We start from the raw sequence: 10,837 nt of genomic DNA on the forward strand, positions 1-10,837 counted from the left end.
CTTGCATCCTAAGGCACAGTTTGTTTTCCATGCTTGCATTCAGGTTGTTGCAGATCAGAATTTTCACATATGACTAATTCAATAGCAATTTTAATTCATGAAAAAAATGCCATATGCCGGACAGATACTGCTCCCTATTCAGGCATCTTATAGAGAATTTGTATGCTATCATAAGACATCAAAGAATAAAATCATTTTATTGTATTTTGGAAAAGATATATAACGTACTTAAATCTGTGAGTCAGAGAATATGGTTTGCAGAGAACAAAGCATTTTACAAAAATTCTCATATCTTCTCCTCACCAATCCGAGGCTATTTCCAAAAGTAAAACACAGGACCCCCATTTCACATTGTGCCATGTACATCTAACATATGTAGTTACATAAAGAAAGCAAAGTAACCTAAAATTCTTTGTATTCCACACAGAGACATCACTGAGATCCTTTTAATTAAAAATATGTGCTTGCTTTGTTTATAACTCTCTGGGACTGTAAACAAGACCCACTCACTTATACATTCAGTAGCTGGAAACCAGTGTATTGTGTGAACCTGCAAGAGGAGGTTGATTTACATGGTGATGGGCATCATACCACATTAACTACTTTGACTGAGACAACTACTTTGTGTTAGGTCAATAATAGGGAATAGTCGGCCTCACTAGCACTATGTCACAGCTGGAGTGATAATGATGAGTGATAGTTCTCAGACATATTTAGTTGAGATAATTTCTGTTATAAACAGATTCCTGGAAACACACACACACACACATCACTTTTTTAAAAATGTCACATTTACTTAGTCCTGCCTGTGCTTTTTGGCAATAATTTTACCAGCTGGCCTGTGGGAGATGTTTGCAAAAATGTTTGCATTTCCCTTCTGTCCCCTCCAAACCTTTGTTTCACCACAATAATGAAAGGAACAAATGTTCACATTTTCCCAAGGTTTTCCATTTTCAAGAAAACACAAAGGCTGAACTGAAATGAGTATTCACTTGCTGGGAGGTAGCCAAATACAAACAGATGTTTAGCTTTTGTGAATTGACTTTTTTTTTTTGTTTCTGGGCTTGATGCTAGTTAGAAGAACACATTTTGCTTTTAGACATGCATTGACTCCCAGCATCAGAATCCTACGTCATGAAAAGGATGATTAACCAGCCATATCCTGGCTTATCCAAAAGGTAGCGCACTTCCTGATGTTTCAGGTTTTAAGAACAAAATTGTGTATTCTCCCAAGTGGCTAGAAAGAGTAGCCCTAGACAGGAGGCCTAAATCCTACTCCTTTGCCACTAACTCCTTGTGTGACCGTGGGTGATCATCTTCCCTCTCTAAGTCTTTAGTTTCCTGTGTGTGTTAGAACAGATACCAACTAAGATTATGTAAATCTAAAGCCTCCTTTTGTGTCTTAAGACTCATGGGGAAAATATTGACAGTTTAAAGTTCATTAGAAGTAAATTCTTCATAGATGAATTCATCTTTATTCTCTTTATCAATGTGGGCAACTTAATTTGTACACCTTGCAGAGAGTTTAAAAAAGTCCTAATGGAAGAGATGACTCCAGTGGGAAAAGGAGGCAGCTGGAGTGCTATAAGCAGAGACTCTAGAGCCAGACTGCTGCGTGGGGGTGAAAATCTGTCTCTTCTACTGCCAACTGTGTGGCCTGGGAGAAGTCGCTTCATTTCTCCAGAAGCTTGAGACATCTCTGTTTCCTTCATCTGTAAAATTAATATAGCGTTAGTACCTACTGTATATAGTTGTTGTAAGGATTAAATGAGTTAATAATTAGTACAAATAGTAAGTTCTTAGAAGAGATAGCTATAATTTATGCATGACATTATTTGAAATGTCAAGAAATTGCAAATCATACAGAGAATTATGAGGACAAAATATGTTCCAAGAGGTTAAAGTGATAAAGAAGTATAATCACGTTAGGTACACTATCATCCAACGATAGGATCTTTGTACCATGATCTAATACTTCCGCCACACTTCCTCACAGTCTACATTACAGTAAACATTTCTTTTGGGACTACTACATGTCAGGACCTGACCCACAATGGTGATATACACTGTCTCTAAGAAAAGTTCAGAATATCGATATTCTACTACGGACTCCAAAACTTTGCTATCGTTCCCAGGGTAGTCCAGCATGCAACACAGATATATTTATTGAGTTTTTATCCACAAATTAATCTTCATTTGACACCAAAAACTTCAGTACTACTGATTAAACCCCATTTAACAAGTGGATCAAGAAAGCAAAATAACTGAATTTTATAATTAACATATATTTTATAATTTATATTTTTATAATTAATATATATTCAATGTACTGAATATTAATCAGGATGCCCTTTTAGTTTTATTCCAGAACTAATCAACTGGTCATTATAAAGATACACAAATAATATTTTCCCCACGTATGAGTAGTAGCTAGTTTAAAATATACTTTAAAAATTCCATTTATAATAACAACCTAAACTCTAAAGTTTAATAAATAACAAATAAGCTTAACAACGAATGTATGAGACCTACAAGAATAAAGTTATAAGGTGTATTGAAGTCATTAAGAAAACGAGTAAATAGAGAAGCATATTATGGTGTTGAATTGAAGGTCTCAATACTATAAAACTGTTTATTTCTTTCCAAAGCGATCAATAAATTTAATGAAATCCCAATCAAAATCATAACGGATGTTTTTAAACTTGACAATTGAATTCAAAAGATCATCTGGAAGAACAAATGTGTGAGAACTGACAAAAATAATATTTCATATATTTTTCTCTCTCTCTGTCTCTTTGTCTCTCTGTCTCTCTCTCTCTCTCTCTCTATGTATATATATCTCCTATTGGTTCTGTTTCTCTAGAGAATCATGACTAATACAGGGGCCTAGACTGTTATTACAACTGCCCTCCTGACACCGTCACATTGTTTTCTCCGCTCAAAAAATGTAAGAGTGACAATAGATACAGTACGGATCTATCTGCAGCTGGTGCTGAATTGTTGGCAGGGGTGCACTTTCTTCAAGGACTGACGAAAGGCTGGTGGCCCTTAGTGACCCACTTTTCTTTCCTAGAAAAGAGCTGCATGTAATCTTGCTTACTTGTTGCTTTTGGTTTTCAATTACTTTGTAAGAGAGGTGAACATGAAAATTCATCCTGGCATTTTAATCCTTTCTCTGTAACTTATTTTAAAATTATTTTATATATTTGCTGCCTTATTTAATTAACCCTTTTTTCTTGTTCGGCAGTGAATAGAATGTATGGCCCTTGTCTTGTCTCCCGCTTGTGCCTGAGCCCTGAGATTGCAGAAAGTATTTGAAATAAATCCTCGAACTCTGGATGTCTCTTAGTAGGCAGCAGAGTCACCTGGCATGTCAATACTGCCATTTCTTTGACTGCACAGCACTAACCCACTGTAAGCTCACTTTTCAAGTAATTGGTAGTTGTCTCTATGGTTTGTTGTGTATTATACCTATAGATTAGCTATCAGGCCTTTCAGGGAAGAATTCTGTTCTGTTTTAGCCTAAACTGATGTAGCAAATATAAATCTCAGTCCAAACAAGTATGCAAGAAAAATTACCTTCCTTATTTCTCTTAAATCAGCCTAAAGCTGACATTGAGGCCACATATTTCTGGGTTGGTATGAAATTCTATCTCAATCCTTAGTGTGAAGCTCTCCCCTTTTGAGAATAATAGGAGAGTCTGGATGGCTTTAGAGTTTGCCCAGAAAATAGTAATTATAAGCACCACAACAACTCACATGTATTTATATAGCATTACTTTGTGCAGGAACAGTTTATATATTAATTTCTATATTAATATGAGGGATTCTAACTCAGGTTTGTTGAGCTGTGTTATGGGCTGAATTGTGCCCCCCCCACAAATTCATATGTTGAACTCCTAACCCCCAGTATGTCAGAATGCAACTATATTTGGAGGGAGGGTCTTTACAGAAGTAATTAAGGTAAAATGAGGTCACTAGGATGGACCCTAATCCAGTAGGACTGGTGTCCTTACAATAAGAGGAGATTAGGACACAGACACCTGGAGAGGGAAGACCATGTGAGGACACAGGGGGAATACAGCCATCAGCAAGCCAAGGATAGAGGCCTTAGAAGAAAGCAGCCATGCCAATACTTATAAGTTACTTTATGATGGTAACAAAGAACCAAAGAGATTTTTAACATTATTTTTTAAATAAACTCCTTATTTTGGAATAATTATAGATTTACAGAAAATAATACAAAAATAGTACAGTTTCCTTATACTGTGTACTCCTAATGTTAATATCTTACGTTATCATGATACATTTGTAAAAATTAAGAAACCAACATTACTACTAACTAAACCTCCAGGTGTCATTCATATTTCACCAGTTTTTCCACTAATGTCCTTTTTTTTCTGTTCCAGGATCCAATCCAGGATAGCATGTTGCATTTAGTCATCACATCTCCTTAGGCTTATCTTGGCTGTGACAGTTTCTCAACCTTTCCTTGTTTTTCCTGACATTGGCAGTTTTTAAAAAGAATGACCAAGTATTTTTTAGGATGTCCCTCTGTTACAATTTGCTGATGTTTTTCTTATGATTAGACAGGGGAGTTAGGGATTTTTAGAGGAATACCACAAAGGTAAAGTGCCCTTTCCATCACATCATTTCAGGGGATACATGATATCAACATGATTCATCACTGGTGATATTAACCTTGATCATTTGGTTAAGGTAGTTGCAATGGACTGAATGTTTGTATCCTCACAAAACTCATATGTTGAAATCCTAATTCCCAATGTGATAGGAGGTGGGCCTTTGGGAGGTGATTAAGTCATGAGAGTAGAGCTCCCATGAATGGGATTAGTGCACTTATAAAAGGGAACCCAGAGAGATCCCTTGCCTTCTTTCCTCCACGTGAGGACACAAAAAGAAGTCAGCAGTCTTCAACCTAGAAGAGGCTCTCACCAGAACCCGACCATGTTCATATTCTGATCTTGGACTTCCAACCTTCAGAACTGTGAGAAATAGATTTCTGTTGTTTATAAGTCACGCAGTCTATGGTACTTAGTTATAGTAGCCCGAACTGCATAAGACAGTAGTCTTTGCCAGGTTTCTCCATTATAAGATTACCATTTTCCCCTTTCTATACTCTGTTCTTTGGAAAGGAGTCACTAAATCCAGCTCATGTTCAATGGGGGTCGGGGATTAAACTCGACCTCCAGGAGGGGATAGCATCTATATATATCATCTGGACCAGCCCTCCCTTTAACACCTGTCTGCTACCACATTTTTAAAGAGCCTATTGCCCTCTTGCTTCTTGTCTTTTGTGGCTACCTCCCTAGACCACACTTGAGATCATTTCCTCATCAGAAGTCACCTTTCTCATCATTATATCCACACCTTTCTCTATGTTATGTGAAAGCTAAATAATATAACACTAATCACTCCTTAGCTCTACTTGCAATTTACTTTGTTAGCCTAATCACACCACATTTGAATTTTACAACATTTTTTAAGGCTACCATTTGATAAACAAAATGAGCAGCTCTAATAATAGGCATTTCAATCACAATGACAGGAAAACAGGTTGGCCCCAGGTAGCAAAATATTTATTTTCTCTATCATTTAGGAATCTTTGAAAATTTGAGCATTGTCTTACATTTTCTCTAGTAAGATGTTGTTACATGAAGTAGTTTATTTGTTTTCTAAAAGAAAAAATTATCATTTGTATCAGTCACTACATATTGATAGTTTTGCCTTCTTTTCCTAAAAGAATTGGCTTATTCCTTTATTCTGTTTTGTGAACCTTGCAGTAAGCTTAAAGAAATGTGAAAACCTTCAACAGGATGCATAATACAAGCTATGTCATTCTTGCAATGATTTAGCTCTGGGTAGCTCTTGATTGAAAGTTTAGTCTATAGATAGGGGTGATGTGTGGTTTGTTGTATGTTCTGCTCAGCACATACCTTGGGATATTGCTGATTGACAAATTAGATGTTATTTATTTGAAGGAGAAAGCTGTATCAGACTGCTGTTAATGTCACAGCAGTGATGGACTATTTTAATTACATATATGAAGAGATACCTGATAGCAAGGAATAGCTGAAAGAGGATGGGATCGAACCATTTACAAGTATATATAAAGCTATCTGGATGGTTCAGGCATGTTTTTAAAGATGAGTTCCTTCTTTCTGTGATTTTTGGGAACAAAAAGATTGCAAGGTTATGAATTAACTTTCCAATCTGTCAGTAGTGTATTACAGAGAGATTTGGAAAGCTCAAAGCAATATTTCAGTCTCGGTTGAAAATCCACATAAAGGGCACATTCCCATGCTTCTGTTTCTTATGTGGTCAGTGCAGCAGTAGAATGTGGCACACTGTTTTTATGGTACATTTTCAAGTTGTTTTTTGATGAAAAACAAGTTGGAATTTGGAAGTTAAAACTATGAAAGTGTCCAAGTGTTCCTATAAAAAAACTCATGAACGATAGGATAGGATGTAAATGATATTCTTTCACAATCACAGTAAAACTATTCTATTATCTGCTTAAATCAGTTTAAAGAGGGCAGCATTTCCTGTTTTAAACACCTACAACCCCTTTCACACCCTCAATGCCCTGCCATTGTTGTCCCTAGATATTTTTCTCATTCATTGATTCATTGATTCATTCAACAAATATCTATTGAGCACCTATGATATTCCAGGTACTATGCCAGATCTTGGGGATTTGACAGTGAATATGACAGATACAGCCTCAGTCCTAATGGAGTTGTCCCTTTGTAGGAGAGGCTGGCATTAATTAAATAGTCAAAAGAAGAATGAGCACAAAATGACAAGAAAGGCAAGTGGCATGATGACGAGTGACATGGGGTTAGGAGAGCTTATAACAAGATAATTTGACCTAGGGTCTTAGTAAGGAGTCCCAGAAACAATTCCCTCTCAATGCTAGGGCCCCCAAAACAAATGTCACTTTAGAAGAAGACTGTTTTTCATCATCAGAACTATCCCTGAATTAGTTAAAGATTACAATCCTTATATATAAAACTGGTTCATACACATTAATTATAATATAAAAGTTTGAATTCAGGTATCAACTTGTGTTTGAAATAAAACTGTAAAATTGCTTTAAAAATCATTTTGTTGAAGTATACATACAGAAAAGTGCACATATAGTCATGTATCTCAATGAACTATCAAAAATTGAACACATCCATTTATCCAGCATTCAGATCAAGAAATAGAATATTACCAGTTTCCCAGAAGCCCATCTCATGCTACCTCTAGCTATGTGTTTTCAAAACACATTGGTGGGTAATTGTGCCTGGGAAACTCGGTCCACAGATGTCTGATCATCCTCGCTGTGCCTGGGCAATGCCATCCCTGCTTGTCTGGTCACTCCTGATAGGAGTCAGGATGACACTAAATTGGTCCCATAAGAGGCAGGTGTGATGGACGTCTATCTGGGATAGCCTAAGGCACAAAGTCCATGTGGTTGATGTGGCAGCCCTTGGACTAACCGATGGCCCTTTCTCCTGACGGGATAAGAAAAGACTGTTTCCTTGAGAAACCATGGGCTGTCAGACTGGCTTTATTTACCTTTCTTGGCTATCAGTGTGTATCGAATTCTACCTGGAGTGGGGAATATTTGTAATCCTTAACTCCTCTGTTCATTTAAGGAGTCTCCGCTCTTTTCTCCACAGGGCCTTGGGAAGTTGGAGGCAACATCTGTGTGTGCACAATCTTTATCTACTCCCCAGGATTCTGTTCTCTGGCTGAAGGCCTACTCATTAGAAAGAAAACAACGTGCTCCAAGGTCCACCAGTGCAACTGGAAAATGAGTCCTTAAGCAGTCTATTACACGTAGACAGGTATGTCAGGGAAGAATTCTTAGGCTATAACCCTTTAGCTGAGATCTGAAGGATGAGCAAGTGTTAAGGAGACAAAAAGGGAGGGAGAATTCCATGCAGAAGGAATCGCCATGCAAAAACCTTGTGGCAGGAGGGGAGAAAACACATAAACAGAGATTGGGGGGAAGAATGATGGGAGATGAAGCCAGAAAGAGACGTGATGTCATATGAGCATATTCTATATGGGCCTAGCACTCAGAGACTGCATATATCAAGGTGTGAACATTCAGCATATGGATAATGATTACCTCGGTCTGAGACTTCAAGAACTCCAATATTGAGTGTTCAGGTAAAACAGAGTGAACCTGCAAACGAGACAGAAAAGTAGCCAGTGAGGTACGAACAGGAGAGGTAAGAAAAGGAGAATAGGAGAGCCTCATAAGTCCCAGAAGCCAGGGTTACCGATGTTATTGAGAGAGAAAAAAATATATAACATAAAATATCTTGATCTTCAATGATAACTGTTCAGTGAGATGAAGGAGTGGTGAGCCTGACAGCAGAAGCTTAGGAATAAATAGGAATTGAGGAAATGGAGCCAGGGATAATAGGCAACTTTTGGGAGAAGTTTGTCTATGAAGGGAAGGAGAGATATTGGGAGGTACTAAAGGATGATGGGAGCTTAGATTTATAGTTGTTTTAATGAGAGATACTTGGTTAGGCTTAATAGACTGACAAGAGGGAGAATTTAAATAGATATTTCCTCCTTTTTCTGTTTTACCCTTCACCTAAGTCCCATTTCTTTCCCTAGTGAACCAAAGGCCTTGGGAAAATGTAAAGAGGCTGTGCCTAACAAATTCTTAGTACACCTGCCTACTTAGGGAAAAGATAGTTTCTACCTCCTTGAAGGCTTCAGATAATAACAATATTAATACTATTAACAACATCACCAGTAACATTTCTATAAATTTTCTTTTCAATCCTCACAAATGTACTACTAGTTTTAGGCATTGTTATATACGCTTTACAGATGATGAAACTGAGTTTCAGAATGGGTAAGCAACTTACCATATGTCACATGCTGTCATAGCCTGGAATAAGAATTAAAACACTGTAACAATGACTTTAAATTCTGTGTGGGTCACCCACCCATTTTATTCTATTCTAACTATGTCCAAAGTTTTGCATTTGCTTTGGAGGTAGCATCTTAGTCTTTTATCAAATGTCAATAATGAATCTAAATTCCTTAGTGTGGCATTCAATTCCCCTCATTATGTGGCCCCAACTGAATACTCTTAGGAATAACTTAACCTAAGAAAACCACAAAAAGGAAACAAAGTTATCAGCTTAAAAGGGAAAATTACGTATTGATATACATATTTAAAAATTATATAATAATGTAGCATATATGGAAGATACTAATTTATATTTGACATCTAAATCATTCTCCAATACAAAGAGATATAATTAAAAGCCAGTTGACATATTAAAATGGAATACTAAAAAAAGTTACTAAAGAATAGTTACATAATCCAAAAGAAGGCAGGAAAGGGGGAATAGAGGAACAAAAACAGAGAGAACAAACACAAAAATAAATAAAATGGTAGACATAAACCAAAATATATACAGTGTCACATTGCATTGGAATGGATTAAACACTTCCATTAAAAAACTGGGGAAGAATTCAGAAATAAACACATGCATTTGTGGCCAATTGACTTTTTTTTTTTTTTTTTTACATTTACCAGTTTATTATAAAGGATACAACTCAGGAACAGCCAAATGGAAGAGATGCGTAGGGCCGGATATGGGGAGCAGGGAGGGCTGTGGTGCTTCCATGCCCTCTCCAGGATGTCACCCTCCCAGCACCTCAGTGTTCACCAACTGGGAAGCTCTCCGAGTCTCATTGTTTAAGAGTTTTTATACAGCTCAGTCCCAGATTTCCCTTCTCCCCTTCTAAGAGGTCAGTGGGTGGAGCTGAAATTTTCAACAGTTTAATCACTTGGTCTTTCTGCTGACCAGCCCCATCCTGAGGCTATCTAGGGCCCCACCCTGAGTCACCTCCTTAGCATTAATTTAGTTGTGATGAAAAGGGGCTTGTTATGAATAACGAAAGAGACGTTAGTCACTCAGGAAATTCCAAGAGTTTTAGTTGCTCTGTGCCAGGGACAAAGACCAAATATATTTCTTATTATACCATGGGCCTCCCCTTGGTCTTTGACCATGGATCCTTTATAACAAAAGGACCATAAAAATTAAAAGATAATAGCACATTACTAGAGTCCTATTTAGCCATTACTAATGTGCACAGTACATCATCATATCATGTGAAAATGTCTCCCAGGGAGAGGTCACTCAGGTTTGCAGGCTTCCATTCGATCTTGTCAGGTTTCAAAAGCAAGAGCGAGCGGTCTCAGCAATATATGGCTTCGTCTTTTCAGGCATCTGGTATAATTGAGGTAAGTGACAACATCATCTCTTCCTCTGAGCCTCTTTTAAGATATTGATGTAATATTGCATTTCGGTCATTACATAACCCATTTATTCCTTCTTATACCCTCAGCTACTATTCTTCCTTTTCTCCATTTATACCCAATCTTTTCCACGTCTGGGAGGAACATTCGGTTCAGCCACTGTGCTGGTCTAGATTGAAGATAGCAATACTAGTCTAGCAAGTCCCTCCCGCTCAGTCCGCTCCAGTTCATATAGGGAAGGGTTACTTAGGCATGTAACTAGTGGCTTATCTCAACCACTAGGCAACACAGAAGTATTCACTGTCAACTCCAAGTTTTCCAGATACAGTGAAGGCACAACTTAGCCCATCAGGCCCTTAGGAATTTGGACATAAATGTTCAAAAATATAGTTACAGTTTCTTGTTTAGGATCATCTCTGTCTCCAGCACTTATAGTTACAGCCCTGGTCCTGCGATCACTGCATCAGGTAGGAAAAAAGAAGTTGAGGCAACGTGGGGAAGAAAAAATTATAGTCATCATACAAGTGTCCT

At 37.5% G+C, this 10,837-nt stretch overlaps 1 long non-coding RNA gene across 1 annotated transcript; it reads right to left on the minus strand.

Moving 5' to 3' along the window:
- Window positions 1–425: 425 nt before the first annotated feature.
- LOC147911738 (uncharacterized) lies at window positions 426–9,669 on the minus strand. Its single transcript, XR_015550404.1, has 3 exons — window positions 9,578–9,669; window positions 8,144–8,200; window positions 426–1,712 (listed from the first exon to the last, which is right to left on the minus strand). It is a non-coding gene; the product is annotated as an uncharacterized LOC147911738 (long non-coding RNA).
- Between the last annotated feature and the right edge of the window lie 1,168 nt (window positions 9,670–10,837).

Source organism: Ceratotherium simum, chromosome X (assembly GCF_057802395.1).
Source record: "Ceratotherium simum simum isolate JZ-2026a chromosome X, ASM5780239v1, whole genome shotgun sequence".
In the NCBI taxonomy this organism is placed as follows: domain Eukaryota; kingdom Metazoa; phylum Chordata; class Mammalia; order Perissodactyla; family Rhinocerotidae; genus Ceratotherium; species Ceratotherium simum.